The 27,110-nt window shown below is 49.8% G+C and overlaps 1 long non-coding RNA gene across 1 annotated transcript; it reads left to right on the top strand.

Moving 5' to 3' along the window:
* Positions 1-3: 3 nt before the first annotated feature.
* On the top strand, positions 4-26,070 carry LOC143826669 (uncharacterized). Its single transcript, XR_013227084.1, has 3 exons — positions 4-126; positions 1,481-1,660; positions 25,995-26,070. It is a non-coding gene; the product is annotated as an uncharacterized LOC143826669 (long non-coding RNA).
* The last annotated feature ends 1,040 nt before the right edge of the window (positions 26,071-27,110 follow it).

Genomic DNA, 27,110 nt, shown 5'->3' with positions numbered 1-27,110 from the left:
TCATCTTAATTGCCCCAGTTCTGTTACAAACAGTCTGAGAAACTATTACTATGGGCTGTTTCCTTGGTGAAGAGCCTTTTTGCTGGTCTTACTGCCATCCTCAAGGATGTTGAATTGTGCACAAGGGTAAGATATTTTTCTTTAAAATATAGGACCCCTGAAATATATATGCTCATCTCCCAGCTGGGGGGGGGGGGGTTGAGAGAAACAATTAGGGCTTCTTCACTTTGAACTCTGTCACACTGCTTTTTTTTTTTTTTACTTGCCTTGCTACCAAGAGCCTGCTTGGTGTAGTGGTTAGGAGCACCTACTCTGGCAAGTCGGTTTGATTCCTTGCTCCTCCACATGCAGCCAACTTGGGTGACCTTGGGCTCACTACAGCCCTGATAAAGCTGTTCTGACTGAGCAGGAATCTCAGGGCTCTCTCAGCCTCACCTCCCTCACAGGGTGTCTGTTGTGGGGAGAGGAAAGGGAGTGTGGATGTAAGCCCCTTTGAGACTCCTCCGGGTAGAGAAATGAGACATAGAAGAACCAACTCTTCTTCAGTAATATCAGGGCTCTCTGTCTCATATCCCTCACAGGGTGTCTGTTGTAGGGAGAGGAAAGGGAAGGTAAATGTAAGCCCCTTTGAGACTCCTCCGGGTAGAGAAAAGCAGCATATATGAACCAACTCTTCTTCTTCAGTAATATCACGGCTCTTTCATCCTCACATCCCTCACAGGATATCTGTTGTAGGGAGAGGAAAGGGAAGGCAACTGTAAGCCACTTTGAGACTCCCTCGGGTAGAGAAAAGCGGCATATAAGAACCAACTCTTCTTCTTCAGTAATCTCAGGGCTCTCTCAGCATCACCCACCTCACAGAGTATCTGTTGTGGGGAGAGGAAAGGGAAGTCGAATGTAAGCCGGGTAGAGAAAAGTGGCAACTCTTCTTCTCATGCTGTTGTAGCCTTAATATAGCGTTCCATACACTTTTCTTAAAAAGCTTGGTTCTGGTGTGATTTTTTTTTGGCTCTTCACATCCTGTGGGGACCCACCAAGGGGGCTATTAGAAAGCCTCTTTCCCTGGTGTAAGCAGGAGGGCTTGAAAAACTCTGGCTCTGCATTCAGAAACCACTGCCCATGGGGAAACTGCTTGACAGGCAAAACGAAAAAACTCTCTTTTGGAAGTAGCTTCTTGCAGAGCTATCTCCTGTGCTCCGTGGATGGTCTTCTTCCCTACCATTGCCGTAAGGTGATTCTGTATGTGTCTTAACTTGTTGTGGACCACCTTGAAGATCTGTATGAGGAGGGGGGGAGCCCTAGAATTGCACCCACTAAGGAAAGTAAGGCTCCTGTTCTAGTACAGGCTGTTGTCACAAGTGGGTGGGAGCCGGGAGTCAGGCATTTCCCTAATCACATGCAGACGTTGACCCTAGCAGGAGCCCCCCCTCTCTGACTTGACTTAATAATGTTTGTAATTGCTATTTTTTTCATACGACAGTAGACCAATTTTGGCTGAAAAGGAGGGGATGGAACGACAACAAAGGCGTCCCGCAGTTGAATTTCTGGTTGCGACGCAGGGGCGGAAGGCGCAGGAAGCTTGCCGGGAGGGAAGCTGGCAACGGCAGACCCCACCCGTTCACCAAAGAGGCTGGGAAAACACATACAGACTCGGCTCCAGGTGAGGGGATTGAATGCCAGCCAGGAATTCCAAAGGCCTTACCTGAGCAGGTGAAGGGGGTGGGAGAAGTCGAACGTGAACAGGAATGTGAGCTAAAGAGACCCCACCCAAGACCTGGAGGGCTGATACCCCTTATTTTCTTGGACAGAAGCCAGAGAAAGGGGACAGGCCGTGGTGGGAGGTGGAAGGGGAAATTAGATAGATTTCCCAGCAGAATTGAAGCAGCTCCCAGGGTAGTTTGGCTCTCGTTTAAGTGGAGGAATTAAGTTAGAGAGGAGCTGTGGCATCTTCTTTGCATGCAGAAGGTCCCAGGTTCAGTTCCCAACCCCTGAGGTTCAAAGAATCAGCAGTAGGTGAGGGGACAGCCCTAAACTTTAGAGGTCTGCTCTGCTGGTCATAATAGGCAAGAATGACCTTTAATAAGCTTATAGCCTTCCTCTGTACAAAGCTGTATCTTATCAAAAGGGACTGTGGCTTAGAGATGGCCAAACGGTGCCTCTCCATGTGTCCATGGACTACAATTCCCATGAGTTCCTGCCAGTACATGCCCTAACCCTGCATGTGTGGCAGGGGCTCGTGAGAATTGTAGTCCATATAAACATCTGGAGAGCCGCCATCGCTTGGCCACCCCTGCAGTAAAACTTGACCGACAGAGGGTCCCGAGTTCAAACCTCAGCATCTGTAATTGAAAGGCTAGCTAGGAAGGGATTTTTTTTTTTAAAAAACTATAGCCCTCCCTTTAACAACACATCATATTGTCCTCAAGTCTTCCCTGGGTCCCCATGCTGTACACGTAGAACACTGGTACATGCAGACAAGATGCTGGACTAGGTGGACCACTGGGGTCTGATTTCACAGGGGTCTTCTGAAGGTCTCTATGCCCCGTTGTTGGCCCCTCTAGTAGAACTGGCTGGCTGCTGGACTAGATGGACCACTGGTCTTGATCCAGCAGAGCTCTTGTTCTTAATCCTTATGCGAGGTTGGACTCAGGAGTAAGGAACAATAAATTGTGATTGTGGAACTAGGAACCTAGTACTCCAACCTTGGGTGGCAGTGTTTCTATCTGTCTCTTCCTGAGCTTGCATCGGCATCTGTGGCTTGGGTAGAGGGGGGGGGGTGTTTACTGGCAATCAATTCCCTTCATATCCCAGACTGTTCCCCCCCCCCCCCGCCTCCCTCCTGCACACTCTTTCAGCCAGTGGCTAACCGTCCCTGCAAGGCGATGATTGTTTGGGCTGCAGATTAGGCCGCCTTGCCCCTGGTGTTGGATGCTTGGCTAGTTGTGAAGGTCACCGTGTCCTTCCTTCTCAGATGTGGGAGGCAAGAGTAGCCACAGCAGCTGTGCCAGCTGTGGGGAAAACAATACCGGGGTTTGATGCCGGGGAGGGATGTATTAAGAACACCAAGCCTGGCCAAAAAATACATCTATGATTTCAAAGGAACGAAATAAGACAAGCTGTAGAAGAGGCCACGGTGGTCTGATGTGCAATTTTGCTTGACAACAAAACCGAAAGATTAAATGCTCGGGAGGCAAGTTTCTAGTCCTCATCGGCGTGTAAAAGCATTTGCAAACATCACTGCGGACTTCCTGTTTTCTGTCAAATCCTGACTGGGTAAAAAAAAAAAGTTTTGTATAAGGTTGCCAGCCTTCAGGGGGGACCTGCGCCTCCCCTAGAATGACAGCTCATCTCAAGTCTGCAGAGATAATTCCCCCTGGAGAAAATCCATTCCTCACAATTGTGTATACGTTGGGGTCCTTGCAGGGTTTCTCTGTTCATGTTTGCCTTTTGTACTACTGTGCTGAGATCCTTAAAAAGAGCAAATTGAACTCCCAGTGGTCCTGGTTTCCTTCGAACCCACGGATTTAACCCAAAACATCCCATATAATTTAATCTGCAATTGCAGACTGAGCCGAAATAGATTCATGGGCATATGAAACCAGAGTGGCCAAACTGTGGCTCTCCAGATGTCCATGAACTACACATGCTAGCAGGGGCTCATGGGAACTGTGGTCCATGGAGAGCCACTGTTGGCCACCCCTGCATCTCAAGAATATTTATCATCACCTCATTGGGGGGACATCTCGGGGTGAGTAAGGTCCGTTCTGTATGTGTTGATTATGTGTGTGTGTAAGTCATTTATGGAGTGCTCTCAATTTGAATTTTACCGCTGGAGAAGGCTTTTAGACAAACGAAAATGCGTACTTGGATATAATTTGTACCTTTTAAACCTCTATCTGTATTATTGAACAGTTGTCTTTATACTAGGATTTAATACTCATATGCAGAACCATAAGATTGTGGTTTTTCCAACGATATTGTAGCACTTTTTGACTGTATAATTAAATTCTATATGATGTTTTGCACCCTGAGCCTTCAGGGCAGGGCGGCGTAGACAACTAATAAATAAAATAAAAATTTAAAATAAAGTAAAATTGCAGGAAGGTTGCAGCACGGCTTTCTCTGGGGAAAGAGGAACAGGTTTTGGCCCTGGGTGGGGTGTAGCCGATCTCCTTCCTTCCCAGAGCCGAGAGAGTGGTCCGGAAACACCTGATGCTCTTTGAATGCAGCTATCATTGAGCTGCTCTGAGCTATTTTGGGGAAGAACCAAGGTATAAGTGTAATTAAGTTTAATTAAAAGTTTCAACAACAGAAAAACCCGATTGCGGCCCCTTGCGATTTATGAAACATTCAGTACTAATGCAGGAAACCTTGTTCCCACCAAAAAGAACACGGCCCTACCCACAGCTGAAAGGGACGTTGTCAGCTGGAAAGACGATTCTATAAGCTTAGTTCCATCCTTCTAAACCCATTGACTTTGAAGGTGTTTAAAGGGTGTGACTGTTTAGGATTGGATGCTTTTGGAAGCATGTTAGGCTGGCTCCACAACTTCTTAGGCAGACACTCTCAAACTCTCTCTCTGGACCCTCAAAAGGAGAAGGTAATACCAAAACCTCCCCAGTGGTGGTCTTCTTGGGTGTTTGGTGGCCCAGCTGGAACAGATTCCAGAAGGCTAGTCTAGCAGCAGCTTATAGACTGAGGGTCCCCAACCTTTTTTGAGCCTACAGGCGCCTTTGGAATTTTGTCAGCGTGTTGTACAGCCACAAAATGGCCGCCACAGGAAGTGGAGCGAGCTACAAAATGGCTGCCGCCAAAGCAGTGATTTTTATACATCTGTTCAGCTAGTCAAGTTGCCAATGGCCAATTGGAAGCCTTGCGAGGCAAACGCTCCACTTGAACTTGTCCCTTTCTATGGGCATCATAAAATGTGTTGGCGGGCAGCAAGATGGCTACCGATGCGACACCAGGGAATCCTGGTATATATTAATTTATGGTAGCAATCATGGGACACAGTTCGCTCTGTCAGATGTTTGAAGGAAATAGAGAGCTATATGCACTCTTGAAACAGTGGATCTTTGCTTCTTCTGGAAATGTCTTGTGAGCCTCAGGAACCACCCTAGAAAGGGAGAGGCATGCTCTGGATTGGCTGTTTAACTCACCAGAAAATGTCCTGGTGGGCTGCAGTCCTGGCCAGAGGGCCACTGGTGACTAGAAACCTGGGCTGCAAATGCCAGGAGATTATGAAGGCAGAGCTTGGGGAGGGTGGAATTTGAGGGAGCTGTGTGACCCTCTAGGAATTCTCCTTTATTTCTGTTGCAAAGACCACAGTGTCAGTGAAAAATTCCTAGAGTGTCATTCTGGAGGCAATTTTTTTCCTACTAAATTTGAGGGCAGGGACTAGAGGTGCAGGGCAGGAGTTGCCCATTGCACATGGGCAAATGGCAAGTTTAAGAGCCCGCTGAACTAAAATCCACGCATCTCCACGGTTGCCTTCATGACATGCAACTCCCACAGAATCATCAGCAGCCCTGGCATAACTGAGCTCAGCTTACACTGGTGCTGTTTTTATATCACGGTCCGCCCCTCCATGGCTACGAAGCCGAACTCAAGACGGCTGCTGCATTTCCCGAGCTTGGTTCCCTGTAATCATCGGCAAACGTCCACTTCTGTTGTCGCTCTGTCCAATTTTTTATTGGTACAAGGGAAGTTGTAGGCAAGCGATTCAGGAGGGGGGCATCAGGGCGGTTCAAGGGAAAACTAGGACAATGCAATCCGACAGGGCGTCACTCTGTGGAGCTTGGTTTTGCCCCCTCCCCAGATGTGGCACTGGGTTATGCAGCTCCACCTGCCAAGACGACTGCAGATCGGTTCCAAATCCAGAAGGATGCTCGCCCCCACCCCCTGCAAAGAAGCCACTTGGCAATTATATCTTCCGGGGATGCTCTGACCTTGCAGGGACCCCATGCTGCTCCTCTTTTGTATTGCTTCTTGGAGGGGGGGGAGAGATCTGGCAGGCCATGTTTTCTGGGAGCGGAGGGCAAATTGGGGACGACTAAGATCCTCATCCACCAGGAGGAAGGGAAACGCTTCGCATCTTTCCTAAGCCTGCATGAGAGAGCCAAAACATAGAGCAGATACGGAGCAAAGCTTTTCTGTTTTGGTCTCCTGCTTTACTTGACTTTATTTATTTATTCCCTTCTGTTTCTATGCTGCTACTCCCGCTGCTTCCTGGCTTGTGGCAGGTTACAACTACGACTAGCAGCGTGGGTGCATGTGCGGAGGACCTGGGATATTTAAATTCATATCCTGGATTTAACCAAACGTCTGGGTGAGGTGTTGATAATTTTTCAAATGCTGTGTTTTCTAACCAGCTGAGGATGTAAAGTGAGTAACCAGCTTCTCAAGGGGAATTGGTCTCTGTCGGGTGCTTTGTGGAGATGGTGCAGGCTAGAACTTAAACCAAAAAAAGAAGATATAAATAAACCACAACAAATCTATCACCAATCACAGAGTTTGAAATAGTAAAGTATGAAATGCATTAAAATTCCATTAACATGGCCATGCTCACCAAAAACAACTTTGAAACCTAAAACATTGCTAAGAAGAGATTACCTTCCACCCAGATTCCTACCTGGACATGGAGAAAGTATGCAGGTGCCTGTGGCCACCTTGCCCCTTTGCCATACATACAAGGACCTCAGCCAGGTATTTTAGAGATGGTTCTCCTTTACTTTTTAATGTGGTCTCTGAGATCCTTTGGTGGGCAGGGTCTTTTAATGTCTTCTGTATATCAAGTTCAATAAGTAATGTATTTATTTACTATCATTTTTCCGCCTTTCACCTCAGTGTCACAGCACTGATAAAGCTGTTCCAACCAAGCAGTAATATCAGGGCTCTCTCTCAGCATCTCCTCCCTCACAGGGTGTCTGTGGTGGGGAGAGGAAGGGAAGGCGATTGGAAGCCGCTTTGAGACTCCTTCGGGTACAGAAAAGCGGCATCTAAGAACCAACTCTTCTTCTAATTCTTCTTCCACCGGAGCCTGGCACTCTTACCAGCTCTTTACAGAGCATCCACAGGCACCACACTATAAAAGTACTCACCCTCCTCATGTAATATGTTTTAGCAGTTGCTAGTGGAGCACAACATTGCTCACTAAAAGGCTTGGCCGGACTTCTCTGTTTTCTTAAGCATTTTGCTGCTTCCCATTCTGGTAACCGGCCAAGAGAATAAAATACTGTCTGGGCAGAAGCTCTATGAGGAATACTTTCACCTGCGTAATGTCTCTATGTCAAGCTGCCATTAAAGATGCAGCAGTATGAACTTTCCCCCCCCCTTGAAGAAAAGTGTATGTGTTTGCGTGTCTGTGTGTGCGCACACACACCCCTGTTCCCAGTTCTTAAAGCTTGCTTCTAGCCCTATGTCTTTTCAAGGCAGTTTGATACCACTCATCCCAACTCCATCAGGAGATTTGGAGCTGTTACCTGGGGAGGACAAAGTGTGGGGAGAGGAAAGAACTCAGTGGGGAGGTGATGTCGCTCTAGGACTTCCATTTCTCCAAGTCTCCATGGTGTAGCAAAGTCTACTCTGCAAGGTTGCCATTTCTCTAGCTTTCTCAACCAGGGGTTTCTTGACGGACCTTGGTCACTTTCAGCTTAAGCTGACTGAATCCTGTAGATGGGATCTAGCATGCGTTGGTCAATTACATAGTAAGCTCTGTTCTTGCCTTGGTCCCCGGCAGAACTACGGACACATCCTCCTCCGTGGTCAGATGGTTGACGAAGGCTGGCTTGTACCCTGAAACCACTGATGGCATCTAGGCTCGAAACTATCATGGTGTCCAAGGGAGCAGTCGTCTGTAAGCTGGAGAGAAGTTATAATTCTGCAAGATAGCCTTACAGCAGGGGCGGCCAAACCGTAGCTCTCCAGATGTCCGTGGACTACAATTCCCATGAGCCCCTGCCAGCATGCTGGCAGGGGCTCATGGGAATTGTAGTCCACGGACATCTGGAGGACCACAGGTTGACCACCCCTGCCCTAAAGCCTCAGACACAATGAGCTTTTGAGATGGCCGTTTCCCTGCACTTTTCCTTCCCCAGTCCCTGTGGTGGCTGTCCTCCAAATGCAAGGGTTTCCCCCCAAAAAATTCCCCTTAAGAACTGCTCATTACCCTAGCAATATACTGTCATATTGCTATGCCAACTGATGATTCCCACCCCCCAAAAAAAAGCCTCTCCAAAACCCCTCCGTGGCATGTAAAACAAGCGGTTGCCATGGGGACAGGGAAAATGGCCGTTGTGTGGGCAGAACTGGGGGGAAAGCAGACCTTTGCTGCGATCCTTCCTGAAACATTGCAGGGAAGGGGCTTGAGAAATGTTGCAAAACCATCTAGGAAAACCCAGGCAGAACACAGAAACTGGGACCGTCTTAGCCTTTCAGCACAGGAGGAGGCCCACTGCCCACATCCCACAACTTTTTCAGGGGCCCACAAAAAAAGATTTAATTTCTTTGGACCTCGGAAGAAAAACTGAGCTTTTAGGGTCAAAGGAAATGTTTTGATTTTTCCCCCCCCCTCACATTGGGGGGAAAAAAACGAACTCTTTAGGGCCCATGGAAAGGTATTAGGTTTTGCCTAGAACAGGGAGGGGAAAAGCAGAGGTATTTAAAAGTAATCAACGATAATTTTTAATTTTGGTTGTAGAGTGGTGGGAGAGGCCCATGAAAGGCAAAGTGCTTTGGGGTGCCCTGAAAGCATAATGCCGCCCTCACTGAAGCGTCATCATACTGGGTGGATGAAAGGAACGACGACCCTGTTTCCTAAAAGCATTGAAGGGGGTGGGGTTGGGGACATCTGCATTGGGCAAAGCTTTGAAAGCAGCTGGAAGTTATGAAGGAAGAGGCAGCTCATTCTGCCTGGATGCCATATCCTCAGATCTGGGGCCTTCCCTTCCTCCTGGGTGTGGCTGCTATATGCAAAACCTCTGGGCATCTTCAGAAGCAGTCTTGTATTTAATCCTTTCCCACCTGGCTGAATCTCTGGGTCATATTCTGGCCTTGAGTAGTGCAAGGGGTGGAAGAAGCTGGTTCCTATACCCTGCTTTTCTCTACCAGAAGGAGTCCAAAAGCGGCTTACAATCGCCTTCCCTTTCCTCTCCCTACAACAGACACCCTTGAGGTCGGTGGGGCTGAGAGAGCCCCGATATTACTGCTCGATGAGAACAGCACTATCAGGACTGCGACTAACCCCGAAGTCACCCAGCTGGCTGTATGTGGAGGGGCGGGGAATCAAACTTGGCTCACCAAGCTAGAAACCACTGCTCTTAACCACTACACCAAGCTGGCTAGATCTCAATAGGGGGGGGCACTAAACTCGTAGGGATGATCCCTCCTCCTGCTTGCGTGAGTTCAGGTCCAGTCACTGACCTTGCAGCAGTGCCGCTGCGGGGGCAGTGTCTGAGAACCTCTCCCAGCGTCTGCCACCCACCACCGCAGCTGTGCCAGACTGGCTCCTGGCATCTCTGCTTCTGAGTTCTGCCACAGCAGACTTTTTAAAAAATCTACATTTTAATTTGGGTGGTGGGGCTGTTGAGCAGCAGAGTGGCCCCATCTGCAGATTTAGATATCCACAGGGGGGGGGGGCACAGATGACTGTTAGATATGGAGATATCCTTCTTTTATCAATAAGGGCCGACTTAGCTGTGCTTCCTCACAAGAAAGCCATGTTGAGAGGTAGGGTATGATGTGTGAGAGAGAAAGAGAGAGATTCTGGTCCAAGGTCGCCCAATGGACTTCCATGGCAGAGTGGGGATTTGAATCCACATCTCCCAGGTGCTAATCTATAATGGCTTTATTTCCCCCCCTTCCTGATTTCTGGAGTCACCACTCACCTTTATTCAAAACACTGAGGCCAAAATAATTCATTACTGGTTTATCCATGTAGCACACGTAGAGTGTGCTACAGGCTCTGTCCTTCCAGGCCCCCCATGCAGCGCCATCCCCACCCCATAGATTAGGGATGTGGCCTGTCCTTCCCTCCTCCTCTTTAAGGACATTCAGAGTGGCACCCCTTTCCACTGTGGGGGTCCCCTCTGCCGCCAGCCTGGCTGCTCCTGCCAGCATAGTACTCTGCTAGGAACATCCTTAAACCACTCCTGAGTAAACTCCCCACGCACACACACACACACGCATGCACACACACAACACGCACATCCATTAAGGAGGAAACTTCCAGCCAAGGCTGCTATAAGTACTCATCTTCTTAAAAAGCAGAAATCAGATGTGAGGCAATGAACTTTAAGGCCAGTCCTGGTATGGAAGGATGGGAGGGGTGCAAATATTAAAACAAGCTGAGACCCACCCTCACATTTATAAAGCTGCAATCCTTGGCATCATCCACACATTTCCTTTCTGGATCTGAAAGAAGGGTAGGAGGAGAATTGCCGGCTGACCAAGGGTGGGTGGTCAGTGTAGCAAATCCCCACTTTAACAGCTGAAATCTGCTACTTCTATTAGGAGAAAGCTCCTCACAGCAGGAAGATAAGTTGCAGTCAAGTGCAAATCCAACTAAGGCACAGTCACAGAGGATAAATGAAAAGGTGGCAACCCTCATTTCCTCAAACAACTGTAGGGATTGTTTTTCTAGTATGTGGAAGGATTGCCAACCTCCAAGTGGGTGCAAGCAAGGGGGGGACAGGGGACACCCACATGGTTTAGTAAATCTTACAGATAACAGAACTATTCCCATGTTCCTACTAGGGGTTAACATTAAGCACAAAGCAAAGTTCTTGTCTTCAGAGTCTTTAATATCAACAAAACAAGACCAGACTCCCAGGCAATGGCAAGTCTTGCTAGTTTCATGGTGAAACTTTTTCAGTTTTGTAGTGACGATTGCACACAACACAAAAAAATGCAAACAGCATCAGGTCTCTTGGGAACAGGATATTCTGTTAAAGACTCTGAAGACAAAAACTTCTCTGGGGTAGACAACCTGTGGTCCTCCAGATGTCAATGGACTACGATTCCCATGAGCCCCTGCCAGCGTTTGCAGTCCATGAACCTCTGGAGAACCACAGGTTTTATGAAACCCTAGGGTTTCTTGATGTCGTGGAAGGGCTTCCCAAAGGGGTGGTAATGAATTCATTGTTTATATATTTTTCTAAATTTGTTCAACATTTACCAGGTGATATGACCCTATTTGGCTATGTCGACACAATGCTTCCCCGAAAATGACCAGTGATGGCCCTGGAGGGGATGGGAAGGGGAGGAGCCCCAGGTGGGCAAGTCCACAGCTCAGCTTCCCCACTGTATTCTGCACCATTGTGCCACTTCTGGGGTTTCTTGAAGCCTGAAGAAGGTTTCAGGGTTTTCTCAGTGGTAAAGTTTAAAAGGCTGCCTTAGTAGTCACACAGGAATTTTCCTGTTATCTGTTGTATTGAGCCAGACAGTCCCCCCCCCCTTGCAAACCTCCAGGTGGGGCCCGGAGACCAACTATTACACCTGGTTTCCGCAGGACAGTGGTCAGTTCCCCTGGAGAAAATGGCTGCTTTGGAGGGGGGACTCTGTGGCCTTGGACCCCACTGAGGGTCTCTCCCCAAACCTTGCCCTCCCCTGGCTCCACCTCCAAAATCTCCAGCTATTTCTCCACCCAGAATTGGGAGCCTTCTATGTTGGTCGCCTGTGGTCGCAATCAGCTTCCTTTTCTTGGCAGCCAGTTGGGGCAAGTTTTGCATTATTCCCCCAAAAGAATACAAACACCCCCAACCCCGCTCCTGGATTGTAATTGCGGTTGTCAGGCGGTCTTGAAATTAAAGAACTGGCGTGTTTGCAGGAGAAATGGTAAATACTCGGTGGGCGTTTGTTTGGGGAGGGGGGGAGAGCAAAGAGGTTGGTAATTGCTTGAAAGTCAGTTGTAACAGAAGAAGAAGAACCTATCCCGGGCTATATTCAACAATTTAACAATAAATACAAATAAACGTTTCTTATCTCTTCTTATATTTTTTCTTATATTTTTATGTGTATAAGCACAACCAGAACGGCCTCTAGATTACACCGTTTTCAATTTTGTTTTCCTCAGTGGTTGTCCTTCTTTAAATTATATTATATATATGTGGCCTTTGGCTCTCTGGTTTGGGGAGGTCTGTTCAAAAGACTCATCCCTCCCCAAACAGACCTCCCCAAACCAGAGAGCCAAAGGCCACATATATATAATATAATTTAAAGAAGGACAACCACTGAGGAAAACAAAATTGAAAACGGTGTAATCTAGAGGCCGTTCTGGTTGTGCTTATACACATAAAAATATAAGAAAAAATATAAGAAGAGATAAGAAACGTTTATTTGTATTTATTGTTAAATTGTTGAATATAGCCCGGGATAGGTTCTTCTTCTTCTGTTACAATAATTTTGAACCGTCCCTTTCTTTTCGTGGTGTACTCTTATCTTGTGAAAGTCAGTTGTAACAAAAGCTCTCTAATTCTCATCATTCGCTATTCACAAGGCCCTGGATCTCCTGGGGATTTGGGAGACTGGGAATGGGCGGGGTTGGTGTTTCTGGTCTTAATGGAGGATTATTTTATCGCTGTTGAAATAAGCCCCCCGCCCTCCTCCAGCATCTCTGTCTTCCATGTATAGGAAGATGCCCTTTTGCTCTTCTGGGAGTGGGCGCTAGAAGAAGAGCCTGTAAACCGGGATGTCGTGACTTTTGTACGTCACAATAAATGTCGGGGGCCAGCTTCCAGGTGGGACCTGAGGGTCTCTCGCTATTACAATTGATCTCCAGAGGACCAAATTTCGTCCCCCGCGAGAAAGCAGGTGCTGGGTCTGTGGCATCGTACCCTGCTGAGGCTCCACCCCTCTCCAAACCCCGCCTTCCCCAGGCCCCACCTCCAGTGAAGAGCTGGCAGGCAACCATACAGACTGATATCGTGGCTAAGAGCAGCAGCTTCTAATCTGGCGAGCTGGGTTTGATTTCCTGCTCCTCCACGTGCAGCCAAGTGGGTGACCTTGGGCTAGTCCAGGGATGGCCAAACTGGCTCTCTGAAAAAGTTTAGGACTGGGTGGTCCGTATGGCCCCTTCCTATTTGGTGGCGTCGATGCCGATCACCTCGTGCTGCCAAGGGATTCTGGCTCCTTCCAAAGAACAAGAAACAGGGAATCCAGAGCTCACTTTAAGGGGGGGAAATCAGGTTCAGCACTCGGACCTCTTTGGAGCAATGTGGGGCCTCTAATCTAATATATGGGCTCTTCACTCTGTTCCGGCGTGGCCAAGCCACAGAAGTTCAAGGGTAAACAATCCCCCTGCCTCCTCCCCCCCCTTCCCCAAACTCAGCGGCGTTCCCAGCGCACATCCCCAGCGGCGTTCTGTTAACAAATTGTGCAACATCCTGGATTCTGCAGACCACAGACGCCGGAGGGGGGTGGGATTCCGAGTGGGCTACAGCAGGGGAAAGAATATCTGGGATGGGATATCTGGGGTCTGCAGCCAGCTCTGGGAGAGAGGCCTCTTTTGAGTGTGGCTGGGGGGGCTGAAAGCCCAGCCCAGCTTCCGGGGTCCTCTGCAGGAAGACGGCCAGCTAGGGTGGCCAACCTGCACGAAATCTGCAGATTATCGAGTTCAGTTCTCCGGGAGAAAGTGGCTGCTTCGGAGTGTCGACTCTGGGGCATTATGCCCTGCTGAGGTCGCTTCCGACCCCAAATTGTGCCCTTCTCAAGATGCAGCCCCCTGAAATCTCCATCCTGGGTATTTCCCGCCCTGTTCTCAGTGCTTGCTGCCCATGCCACACAGAGAGATATGCCAGAGCTCCTCGGAGCCAGGAGCAAGCCCTAGTGCCCACTCCCCCATTTCATTGCAAGGCCTTCACCAGGCCAGAAATCCAGCAAACAGCAGGCTTCCCTGAGCTGGGAGAGGCTGCTATCCCTGTTAGGTTTTTGCCTGTCCAAATATCGAAGGCGCTCAAGGGAGAAAGGCTATTTTTAAGTAGAGTCCCCTTCATTGGTGGGGGGGAGCAGGGAACAAGCTGAGTAGAGCCTGGTTTAGATGCTTGGGGGGTATACATTGCCAGGATCAGAGTGAGACCCTCAAGAGGGAGGCTGGGGTGGGGCAGGGTCTTGGGGAACACCTGGATTAGTGCTGTGCTTTGATTTCCAAAGGCAATAAACCTGGGGGGGGGGGGGTTCAATAGGCAGAGGGCTGAGCTGGGAAGCCAGCACCCTTGTTGGGCAGAGTGACCCACGGTGAGAAGCCGAGATGGACACATTCCAACCCCAACTTTAGAAGGAAGCTCGTTTACATTGGGAGGGGGGGGTTGAGTGGGAGAGCTGGCCGGCCTCCAGAATTCCTGGGTTTCCTTGGGAAGAGACGAACTCCTCTGGCTCAGAGCCGGAAAGCGTCCAAGCTAGGACGCCCGGGTTCTCTGCATCCAATTTTAAGAAGGGGAAGTGATGCCTGGCAGGGGATTTAGTCTGGGCTATGGATGCCAACCTCCAGGTGGCGGCTGGGTAGCTCCCGCTAAGACAACGGAGATCAGTTCGCCTGGAGAAAATGGCCACGTTGGGAGGTGGAGTCTGTGGCATCCCTCCCCTCCACAAACCCCGCCCTCTTCAGGCTCCACCCCCAAAATCTCCAGGTATTTCCCACCCTGTAGCCTCACGCAGTGCCTTCCCTCCCATGGATCAGGGCTGCAGCCCCTTTGCTCCCCCACTTTTCCTTCTTTAAGGACTCTCAGCGTGACACCCCTTTCCACTAGTGGGGGGGGGGTCCCTCTGCCCCAAGTCTGGCTGTTCCCACTGCAGTTCTAGGCCCCCATGAGCCCTTAAACAGGCTCGGGTGCTACGGGCCCAAGGAATCCTGAGACCCCTCCTGGCCACCTGCCCTGGGGCCCTGGAATCAGCAGAGGTCCTTGCCCTCTCCAAATCCTGCCCTGGCCAGTCTAAAAGCTGCAGGTGGCACTTTTGCAATCTTCCCTAGGAACGCAATTGCTAATGGGTCTGTGTGTGTGTGTTGTGTTGTGTGTTTGTGTGATGAGGTGCTCAGCCTGACCGGAGGCTTATCAGGGCCAGACGGAGCTTGCTCTTGGGGATGGGGACGCTTGAGACATTGCTTGTTTGCAGAGGATCAAGTGTACTGTACGGGAGCAACGTCACAGACACGAAGAATCCCTTCCACCCTCTCCCCACCCCCCCGCCCCCTGAGCAGCATCCGTGCCACGCTGGCTCCCAGCCCACCCCCCCACCCACCCCCCATCCCCAGACAGCCGAGCCGGCTTGAACTCCAAGGCCCTGAGGAATACCACTCCCTCCCCCAAGCATTTCTCTGGGCGAAAAGGATTTTGGCAGATGGCTCTAGCAGAGACAGAGAGAGAAGGAGAGAGGCCTCTCTGGGATGCTTCTCCATAGTCAGAATCTCAAGCGGCCTCGATTCTTTCCCCTGCTCTGATGTCGAGGTCAAGGTTCCCTCCTAGCAGAGTTTTCCGGGGCTCTTTCCCCTTGGAGGTTGAGCTCCCGTTGGGTATCCAAACCCCAAAGCACTGGGGCTGCTGTTGCAGAGCCCAGGGAAGGGAAATATCGCTTGTATGGGCAGGAGCTGCGAAAACGAACCCTCTCCCGCCGTCACACCACGCAAACGTGCTCTGACAATGATCACTCCCAAAAGGTAGTGCTGAAACACGCAGGGAACAAGAGAAAACGCAGAAGGGAGAGGGTTAGGGATAGTGTCTTGCGGACGCTCCGGAAACAAACACAGACGTTCCGGTTCGGACGCCAAACTGGAGCGGAACCTCCGTGTGGAATCAGTCCTTATGATAATCCTGCTTCTTAAAAGACTGTTTGACTGGGGTGTCAGCAGAGAGGCAGACAGAATGGGAAAGGGAAGAGGTATCAGTCCGGCGGGCCCCCTCAGGCGGACCTGCTTGGCCCATCATTTTTGGACCAGGGACAGCAAGCACAGGGCTTCCGGAATTTAAGGCCCAACACAGCTCGGTGGAAGCGGAGGGAGAAATGTGGAGTTGCCCCCTTTGGAGTAGAGCTGGGAGGAAAACTGGCTCATTACCCATGGAGTCTCCACACATGTTAGCAGGGGGTCTCACACTGGCAACAGGTCTTGTATCTTTTAAGACGTTATTAAATTTTATTCAAAGGCTTTGAAAGATGCAACATCAACAAGAAAAAAGAGATTACAAGTAAAGATCAAGGGGGGGGAGGAAAAGAGAAGAAACAAAGAGGCTTACGATTTTATCCATGACAATTATAAATCCAGCTGTTATCTGTTACACGATGCTAACATGTAAAATAAAAATCTATTCTTTTTCTGTATTTTATTTCCCGCCCTGGCCCTGGTCCTCAAAACCGCAAACCTTATATCTATGTGTTTTTACTGTGAATCATACAAGGCATCTTCCTTAACAAGGGTTATATCCTGCCCCTCTATTCAGGGTATATATAAAGAGAGCTGTGTGCAGTTTGGAGTCTTTCTGGAATGTGATCCCACAAGTCTGATAAGTGCCTATTGGACAGTGCCTGTGACATCCCCCTGATAAACAAGACAGATGCCCCCTCTGATGTGTTGCGACCCTAACCACTTGCTTTGCAGGATGAGGTCACAGTGGAGCCAAAATGTTCATTGCTTTGGGCACGACTTTTGAAAAGAAAGATTTGGAACTGTCCAGTGGTGTGTTATTGTAATGTGTGTGTGTGTGGGGGGGGGGGGTCATGTGCCGATTCAACACACCTATGCATTTTTCCTTGCGGTAGATAGGCAAGTAGAATTTGTGTATTGACAAAGGCTTCTACAACATAAAAACACTGTCGAAGCACCTGTTTTCCTTGTGTGTCTGCTCACACTTTGTTTTGAGCTGATGAAAAACTGCGGGGGGGGGGGGAGGACCTCCAAACTGGGGGTTGCTAGAAGTAGTCCCAAAGATTTCTGCATTTAAACCACCCTCCAAAGTATCCCTTTACTTTAGGGGAACTGATCTCGGGAGGTGTTATAATTCTGGGCAACCCCCAGGTCCCACCTGGAGGCTGGCATCTCACAATAGAACACATAGCCTACCTGTGAAGATGTCAGCGTACTGGCAAACAAAATGGTGGAGGGAAGGGGGAGATATTCGGGCCAGAAATGATCAGAGCAAGCTGGGAAGAGGCCTGGGGAGAGATGACGGCCACAAGCCCTGCTTGATACTTCTAGGTCCAGCAACACCTGCAGTTCATCCAAGGCTTGGACGGAGAGCCAGCCTTGGGTGCCAAGTCAAAGGGCCTGTGTTGGGCAAGTATGTCAGGGAGGGGGGGGCTTCCCCTGCTGCCCTGCTATTGGCAAAATATCTGGGGGGGGGAGACATCAGAGTGGCCACACACATCCCCAGGTGGTGGGTGTAACCATTCCCAGTTAAATGGCTCCCCAGGGAGCAGTAGAGTGAGCAGCGATGGAGAGCCTTAGGGAGGGCTGCAAACCTATCGCCATGGCGTGGTCGATTCCTGTGATTACGGACATGAAACAGACACTTGGGTGACTCATGGGATTTCCAGCAAGGAATGGGAGTATGCAGATTCATGTTCAGCCCAGAGAAAGGGGATTATGGGGTGGGTGGGGAATGGGCTTTATGCTTCGACTGTGATGGAATTGCATTTCTATTTCTGTTTTGTTGCTAACCGCCGTGAAATGGCTGGTCCAGGAGCAGTGGCCTAGGAATTCAATAAACAATAATAAATATGGTTGCCAGCCTCCAGGTGGGGCCTGGAGATGTCGCACAATCGCACCTGTTCTAGAGAGGCCGGTCTGCAGGAGGGACCCCCTGAAATTATAGCTCATCTCCAGGCAACAGATCAGTACCCTTGGACAGGGCTAGTCAACCTGTGGTCCTCCAGATGTTCATGGACTACAATTCCCATGAGCCCCTGCCAGCGTTTGCTGGCAGGGGCTCATGGGGATTGTAGTCCATGGACATCTGGAGGACCACAGGTTGACTAGCCCTGCCCTTGGAGACGATGGCTGATTTGGAGGGTGGACTCCATAGCATTCTACTCCACTAAGGTGTACTCTGTCTGTCCCAAATCCGGCCCACTCCCAGCTCTGCCCCCAAAGTCTCCAGGTATTTCCAAACCTAAAGCTGGAGGAAACCCTAACCGGTTCTCCAAACTGCAGAGATCAGCTCCCCTGGAAAAAAATATCTGCTTTTTTTTGGGGGGGGGTGAACTCTATCATTATAATAAGAGTTGGTTCTTATATGCTGCTTTTCTCTACCAGGAGGAGTCTCAAAGCGGCTTACATTCACCTTCCCTTTCCTCTCCCCACAACAGACACCCTGTGAGGGAGACGGGGCTGAGAGAGCCCTGATACTGCTCAGAACAACTCTTATCAGGCTGTGACTAGCCCCAGGTCATCCAGCTGGCTGCATGTGGAGGAGGAACAGGTGACACCTGGAGGATGGCAACACTTATTAGGACACACGGAGGTGCCCTGACTTCCCAAACCCCACCTCCCTCAGATTTGAGAGTGGAGCCTAGAGAAGTCTGGGTCTACCCCCAAGAAACCTTCCATTTTCTCCAGGAGGCCTGATCTTCACTGCCTGGAGATAAACTGTATTTCCTGGAGATCCCCAGGCCCCACCTGGAGGATGGCATCCTCAATCCAAAAGCAGCAATTGGCCCTAGGAATTCTGGGGTCTGCTCTTGGAGCCTGCGCGTTTGCATCTTCTGTTGGCACTGTTTCATCTCCTGTGAAAAGCAAGCTTCGAGCCATTCTAGCAAAGGAATTTTCAGTGATCGCGCCTAGTCTGTGTCATTTACAAAGATTACCTCATCACACTTTCTTGGATGCATGCGTACTATTTTGGACAAAAAAATAATCAAGGCAACATTTTTGCAGCCTCTCCCTTCATTCTGCGCTTTGGTAAAGAGAGCCCAGTCCAGGGGTGGCCAAATTGTGACTCTCCAGATGTCCATGGACTACAATTACCCCTGCTGGCAGGGGCTCATGGTAATTGTAGTCCATGGACTTCTGGAGAGCCACCGTTTGGCCACCCCTGAGTGCTGGATTCATAGCTGAGAGACCCAGCTTTGAATCTCGCTCTGCCGTGGAAGCTTGCTTGGAGGACCATGGACCAGTGGCAGACTCCTCAGGAAATAAAGCAAGGATTTACAAAATTGGCAGCCACTTTTAGAATGATAGGGAAGGGAATCAGAGCATCCTGACCCAGATTAGACTGAGGTCTCTAAAATTTTGCAGGGGGCGGAGGGAGTGGATGAAGATAACTTTTTCTTCCTCCCCCAAATACTAGGCATTCAATGAAACTGATGGGTATAGACACGAGGGCAATTCAGATGTGGAATTCACTGCCAAAGGATGTAAGGAGGGCCAGAGGAATAAAAATATTGAAAAGGTGATTGTATTAGATTAGATGGCTACTAGTCTTGGTGATTCAGGTGAACCTCCACATTCTGAGGCACTAAACCTTTGAATTCCAGAGCCAGGAGTTCCCATTGGGGGATCTATGCCCTGTTGCAGGCTGGCTACTGTGTGAGACAGGATGCTGGACTAGATGGACCACTGGTCTGGTCAGGCAGGGCTCTCTTATGTTCTTATGAAGGCCTCAACCTCAATGCTCTGTTTTTGGTTCCCCAGAAGAACTGGTTGGTCCCCGTGTGAGACAGAAGATTGGACTGTCCAGCGAAATTCTTCTTATATTCTTATCAGGAGAAGGCTTTGGCCTCCATGCCTTGTTGTTGGCTGTCCAGAGGCACTGGTTGGCCACTGTGTGAGACAGGATGTTGGACTAGATGGGCCGTTGGTCTGATTCTTCAGGGCTCTTCTTATGATCATTAGAAGTGGAACATCCCCTCTGCTATTTGCAGTGGAAGTAGCTGCTTATTTCCTGGAAGCCAGGAAGGTGGAGGTGAGATAGGTAGGGTGGGTGAAGCCTTTCCATTTCCCCCACTGCAAAACAAACCTTCAGATGATTTGCCAGGAGGTCTTCTGGAGGACAATGTTAATTGGAATAATATTGTCTAGGAAACAGAGGAGGAAGTGCCAGAGGAAATGACTGCGTTGAAAATATGTACCGTTATAGAAGGAAAGGAAGGCCATATACCATGTTAAATGTTAACCCGTACAGTGTGCAGGGCAGAGACCCTCTAAAGCAGGAGTAGCCACACTGGGGCTCTCCAGAGGTCCATGGACTACAGCTCCCATGAGCCCCTGCTGGCAGGGGCTCATGGGAGTTGTAGTCCATGGACCTCTGGAGAGCCACGGTTTGGCCACCCTTGCAGTACGGAGAGTGCAGTCCCTGGGTGCCTAAACAAATAAACTCACATTCACAACAGCATTACAGACCTTCAAGTTGTCAAACAGAGCCGGGGCTTTGTTAGAACTCCAGTCTTGGATTGTTGCCTGTATCCAACGCTAGAGACTGTGAAACAATAACGTCATTTATTCCTTTGTGGACAGTCTTCCTTTCTCACCGAGACTGCAGACAGGTTGCAAAATACGAGGCAAGGCGACCAGACAGCAAAAGACATCCCATAAACATGGCGATGGGGCCAGGGTTACCCCAGTTGAGAACCAAACGAAGAAATAAAACAGTACGGCAAGACGCAAGATAGAATTCCACGGAGGATTTTGTTTTCCGCCGAACAGCCATGTTTGTCAGTGTTGCCAGCGTGGGGTTGCCTTTCTGAGCGGCAGCTTCTAATCTGGTTCGATTCCCAGCTCCTCCACATGCAGCCAGCTGGGTGAGCTTGGGCTTGTCACAGTCCTGATAGTGCTGTTCTCTCAGAGCAGTCCTATCAGGGCTCTCTGAGCCCCACCTATCTCTCAGGGTGCCTGTGGTGGGGAGAGGAAGGGAAGGGGATTGTAAGCCACTTTTCTGGCCAAGTGGAGTATAAAAACCAACTCTTCCTACTCTTCATATTTTGAAAAGCAAAAAGGGGGACGTATATCCCGCCTGACTACTTTGAGCGAGCAATCCCGAAGAGAAACCTCCTTTGAAATACGCCTCCTATTTAAACTGCGGCCATTGCTAGTAATTAGCAAGAATCCTAACCAGAGAGTGGACATTTTCAACATAACCCAATGTCCTAAGAGAGGACATGCTCATCAGTTTCTTTTTTAAGAGCCCCAAAGAGGATGGACTCCCCTAAAAGGCTGTGCCCTCTACAAAGAGGACAACGGGTGACCCTAACATAAATGGGGTGGACAGCAAAGGGGGCAAAGGTTTGAGCTACAGCGTCTTTTGCTGCGGAAGCAAAACGCTGTCCCTGGGGAAATGGACTCTCTCACTCATGCTCTGAAGTCCTGAACATTCTCGGAAGGAAGGTACAAACGCCCAACCACAAAACTGGCATCTATACCTGCTCAGAAACCTCCCGGTAGGTTGCATTTGGAGAAGAGAGACGGGCTCCTTGGGGAGAGCCTGCACCGCCATGCAGCGCAGACTCTTTAGCGCATGAATTCCTGACAGCCTGGGAAATGAGGTGCGCTTTGCAACCGTTTGGTCTCTCCTCTCTACCAAGCCAGAAGATTGCTACAAGCCCCGTCTGAAATCACCCTACCCCCCGGTAGGAGCAGCCGCAAAGAGCCTGGCTGGTCCCTAATCCCAGCTTTGCAGCCGGCTGTGTTTTTCTGTGTGCCACTGATTTATGCGCAGCCGTCCGCCTGGCTGTGCAGGCAGAGACGTCGCTGGGAGCTCCAGTGTGTTTGCATGCTCTTTTTCTGAGCATGGATCAGCGAATCTTGTGGTCGCACCCACCTGCTCAAGGGTGTTTGTGCTCCCCACCCCAGCTCGGCTGTGCTCGTGTGTTCATACTCGCTGTGTGTTCCCTTGCTGGGAGCAAAAGGCTTCTTGCAGTTTGTGCGCGTAGCAGAGTGTGGATTTGTGTATCAGTTATGATGTGAATCCACACACACACACGCTCCGTAGGTTTGTGCTTCTGTCTTCCGGGTCTAATCTGCTTTTAAAAAACGGGCACAGCCGAATGTGTTCAGTTGCCCTTGGAATGTTTAGCTGGGCTCACAGCATTGGGTGATTCTCCAGTCTTAAATGTTCCATTCTTGAGAAATAGGATTGAACCAGGTAGCAACTGGCCAACTTCTTTTTCTCATGGACGAGGCAAAGGATCAGGGGTGGCCACATTGTGGCTCTCCAGGTGTCCATGGACTATGATTACCATGAGCCCCTGCCATGCTGGCAGGGGCTCATGGTAATCGTAGTCCTTGGACAGCCCCAGTTCGGTCACCCCTGGTTTTGATTCTTTCCAGTCTAGTGATGCACCTGGTTTTGAGAGTGAAAGAGCCTGGGACAATCTGGCGGATGACCTGCACTTGAGCATGGACAGAGCGCCTCAGCAGGCAACACAGCCCAAGAATCTTCATCCTTCAACATTTTGTGGCTGGCTCCACGTCTTGTGGGAATCCTTCTCCAGCAGCCGTTCTGTGGCCACACCCACCATGCCGTGTCAGGATCCCAAAGGTGCCCGCCTGCTCAAAAAGGGTTTCAAGCTAGGGGATTTTAAAAATGTGCAGCCATGCCCAAGAAGGACGTGGAATGTTATAAGAGAGCCCGATCTCAGAAGCTAACCGGGGTCTGTTCCGGAACGGGAGACCCCCAAGGAATACTTTGCAGAAGAAAGCAACGGCCAGCCACCTCTGCTTCCCACTCGCCTTGGGAACCCCCTTGCCAGAGCCGCCGTGCGGTCAGCTGAGACCTGACAGCACTTTACAGGTGCAGAGCCGTCCACAAAACAGGCCGTTCCAAGACAAAGAAGATGCCATTCCAAAAGAATATTTGAAGGTCGCTATCCTCATCTTGCAACAGTTTAACAGACCTATTAACCTGGACTCCCCCCCACTCCCCAAAAAAACCACGGTTAACAGATTCCAGAATCCTCTGCAATTTTCAGTGATGAAACAGATGAAACCGCCTTATACTGAATCAGATTCTTGGTCCATCAAGGTTGGTATTGTCTACTCAGGCTGGTAGCTGCTCTCTAGAACTTTCCCATCACCTGCTACCTGATTCTTTTACCTGGAAATGCCGGGGATTGAACCTGGATGCCAAGCAGATGCCGTGCCCTTGAGCCACAGCTCCTACCGAAATATTCCACAATGGGTTCTCCAAGAGCTTGAAAGGTGCCAGATTAGAAGATCCTTCTTATACCAGCCTGGTGTAGTGGTTTGATTCGCCACTCCTCCTCCACACACAGCCAGCTGCGGGACATGGGGCCAGTTTGCCATTCTGTTAGAGCTGTTCTTCCAGAGCAGTTCTGTCAGAGCTCTCTCAGCCTCACCTCCCTCACAGGAAGAGGGACAGAAGGCAATTGGAAGCTGCTTTCAGACTCCTTTGGTTTGTGAAAAGTGGGGTATAAAACCCAACTCTTCTTACCCAATTCTTTCATTGTGGGTTGATATAATTCTGACTCGATGGTCTGGGATCTTGTGGTGTTGAATGGACTGCCTAAATTATAGCAAAAGGTGCTCGCTGTGGCTCACCAAGTCCAAGCAAGCCCCAGAGAGGGCAACTGTTGGTTCTGCATAGTGGGTGCCCCTGGCAGAGCAGTTGGCACGTGTGTTCCCCCCAGCAAGAGAAGCAGGCATGCTGGGTGACGGAATATCAATGGATTCAGATCTACATGCTCCCTTTCTCTTCCCCTCAGGAAGGCCAGCTGCTCCACAGAGTCCCACTAATCTGGATGTTGTAAATCAGGAGTCCCCGATGTGCCACGCCAGCCACGGACAGCTTTTCTGTGCCCAGGTGTGTTTAGAAAGTGGGCAGGGCTCTCTTCCAAGTATTAAAAAGATCCAGATTCTGGACGACGTCAAATATGGAGAACCAGCTTTCTGAAGAGATGGGGAAAGTAGAGAGAAAGGATGAGTCTGAAAGTTTCACCATTAAATATTATCATTGAAAGGATAACGTGGAGGAGGAGCGGGGAATCAAACCCCGCCTGCCAGATCAGAAGCCCGCGCTCCTAACCTCTACACCAAGCTGGCTCTGAAACCCAGCCGATTCGCCTCCATGCTCCGTGGCAGATGTGTGGAGCTTCCTCAGAAGAGGCATGCATGAGCAAGGAAAATCAGAAATGTGTAGAAAATATTGTCCTTGCCAAATGATTTTGGGCTGCACTTCTTGTTTATTTACAGAACTCTCTCTCTCTCTGCGTGTGCCTCCAAGCCTGCCCTGCGGACGTGAGCAGTTTTCTCTTTCTTTTATTCCTACAGCGCGTTTTAAGTATTCCAAACACTTTTATGCATCATTATAACTTTTCCTGTTGTGTTGTGTTCGTTACCGTTCGGCTTGCCCCGTCACCATGCAAATGACGCCGGGCTTGCGGTGTTGTACACAAATGCTACGTGTAATTTCTCTTGAAGAAATGCGATGATTAACTTTTGGCCAGGGGAGGGGGGGCTGCTTATGGAGCTTTGGGGAAAACAAATCCAGAGGTGTTCTCTAATAGCCCCTGAATTTTATTGCAGACGCTCAAGAAACCTTTATTTGAGGCCTGCCCTCCATTTCTGATTCTCACCAGGTTGCTTCATTCTGGCCCCATTCTGTGACATCTTCATCTTGGTCCAAGACATTTTTTGTCACCCATACCCGATTCACTATATGAGTTCCCGTGAGAAAGGTGGACCGGCCCAGAAAGATCAGTGAAGGAATATTTCTAAAACTTTTAATAGCAGAAATACATTTGGATTCTGTTCTTCAGAGCGTTCTCCTTCAGAGAGCATGGTGTCGTGTTAAGAGCGGCGGTTTCTAATCTGGCAAGCTGGGTTTGATTCCCCACTCCTCCTCCACAAGCAGCCAACTAGGTGAACGCGGGCATGTCACAGTCCTGATAAGAGCTGTTCCCACAGAGTAGTTCTGTCTGGGCCCTCTCAGCCTCACCTTCCTCATAGGGTGTCTGTTGTGGGGAGGAAAGGGAAGGTGAATGTAAGCTGATTTGAGACTCCTTCGGGTGGAGTAAGGCAACATATAAGAACGAACTCTTCTTCTTCAGTAAAATCAGGGCTCTCTCAGCCTCCCCTCCCTCACAGGGTGTCTGTTGAGGGGAGAGGAAGGGAAGGTGACCGGAAGCCACTTTGAGACTCCTTCGGGCAGTGAAAAGCAGGTGTAAAAACCATCTCTTCTTCTTCAAGCGCCCTTTCCAAGGGCATAGTCATATAACCACCAACGGGCTCAGACGGTTTTGGTGAGGGGTCCACGGCAAACCATAGAGCACCTTCAAATACTGCATTTTGGAAAACATTTATTTATATATTTATTTATTTGGTTTTCTATACCGCCCATTCTTTGCGGCTCTGGGCGGTTTACACGGAACCCTGCGTAACTTACATGGAACGTTATACAGGCTGTAACATCAAAACAACTTTCAGTAAAACATTAAAACATTACAATACCTCATTAATAATATAATAACAGATCACAGCAACGTCGGGAGGTCAATTATTTCAGTCACAGGGCGGGGGGGAGGGTGTCTGGGGGGGCCAGAAAGGCTGTTTGATCCCTGACTGCATCAGGAGGAAGGAGAGCTGCTTGGGTGGATTTGTCATTCTTTCTCCTTGTATTTTTAACAGTCTGCATGGTTTTGAACCTAGCATGGGTTTTTCCCCTTAAATCTCTGCATTTAAAAAAAAACTGTATGAACTGGACCAGCAGTAGTCAAACTGCGGCCCTCCAGATGTCCGTGGACTGCAATTCCCATGAGCCCCTGCCAGCAAATGCTGGCAGGGGCTCATGGGAATTGTAGTCCACTGACATCTGGAGGGCCGCAGTTTGACTACCCCTGAATTGGACTGTTACTTAGTTGTGTCCTTGCAGCCGAGCGTCCCACAGTCCGCTGCCTTGAAGAGCTAAGGCAGCACATAGAAGTTTGAAATAATTTTATCCTGAATGATGATAATTGGAGCCAGGCCAAAAAGCTGCACCCAAAATACTCATTTTTAGAGTCTATAATTATAGACATGAAACGATCCATCCTCAGGATAAACTGTCCTTTGTCTTTCTGTTTAGAACCACCCCAAGTGGAAGCCAGGACAGAAGAGCAACTCACGCAGAGACTCAACGAGCAGCCTCTACGGAATGTGGGTAAGGTCGCTGCTACATCTTTGCATTGGGAGTGCTTGAGGGTAACCCTTTGTGGTTCATGCAGCAGAACGATTGTGCCGCATGCCATGAGGGTCATGGGGGAGAAAGCAAGGTTAGAGCAGGGACTCATGAAGAGACACTGCGGGCAGCCTCCTTTTTGTGCATGCTTTAAGCCAGGGGTGGCCAAACGGTGGCTTTCCAGATGTCCGTGGCTTACAGTTCCCATAAGTCCCTGTCAAGTAGCTCAGAGTCACCTGCATCAGTCTCCTCTTCCTCAGCTTATTCTAATAACCCTGCAAGGTAGGTGAAAGCTGGAAATGAGACGTAGGCCTTAGCTTCACGGCAGAGGGTGGATTTGAACCCGCACTGGGCCCTGGTCCTCATCTGACGCTAACCCCTGGATAGCCAACGTCCAACTAGGACCACGGGCACCCTTTGAGGCAGGTGGGGCTGAGAGAGTCCTGAGAGAACTGGGACTGGCCCAAGGTCACCCAGGCGGCTGCGTGCGGAGTGGGGGGATCGAACCCGGCTCTCGGGACAAGCGTTCGCCACTCTTAAGCACGGCCCCCGGCAGTCTCTCTGGAGAAAGACAGAACAGAAATAAAGGACATATATTAAAAGGCTGCCCAATTCCTTACTTCCAAATCAATGTCCCAAGCTTCTGGATCCCTTTGGGTTTCCATTGGAGCCTAGTGAACACGGAGCAAGACGAAAATGTTGATTTGCAGTCACTGAGCCCATTCCAACAAGGAGGAGCATCCCAGTGCAAAAATATAAGACGGTGGCAAGGACGGCTTTACCCATCACCGTGACCCCTTGTGAGCTGCCTGAGCCCCATTCCGGGGTGGGGGGGGGGTGGCTCGCCAGAGGTCCGTGGACTACAATTCCCATGAGCCTCTGCCAGCGTGGTGCCGGCAGGGGCTCCTGGAAACTGTAGTCCCCGGGCCTCCGGAGAGCGCCCGTTCTAAGCCAAGCGCGGTCTCGGCCATCCCCAGGCTCAGGATCCGGCGGGAGCCTGCGCGCGTTTGGCGCATCGTCGCC

This window comes from Paroedura picta, chromosome 16 (assembly GCF_049243985.1).
Source record: "Paroedura picta isolate Pp20150507F chromosome 16, Ppicta_v3.0, whole genome shotgun sequence".
NCBI classification, from domain to species: domain Eukaryota; kingdom Metazoa; phylum Chordata; class Lepidosauria; order Squamata; family Gekkonidae; genus Paroedura; species Paroedura picta.
Note: the sequence above shows the minus strand (reverse complement) of the source record. Positions and strands in the feature narration are given on the sequence as shown.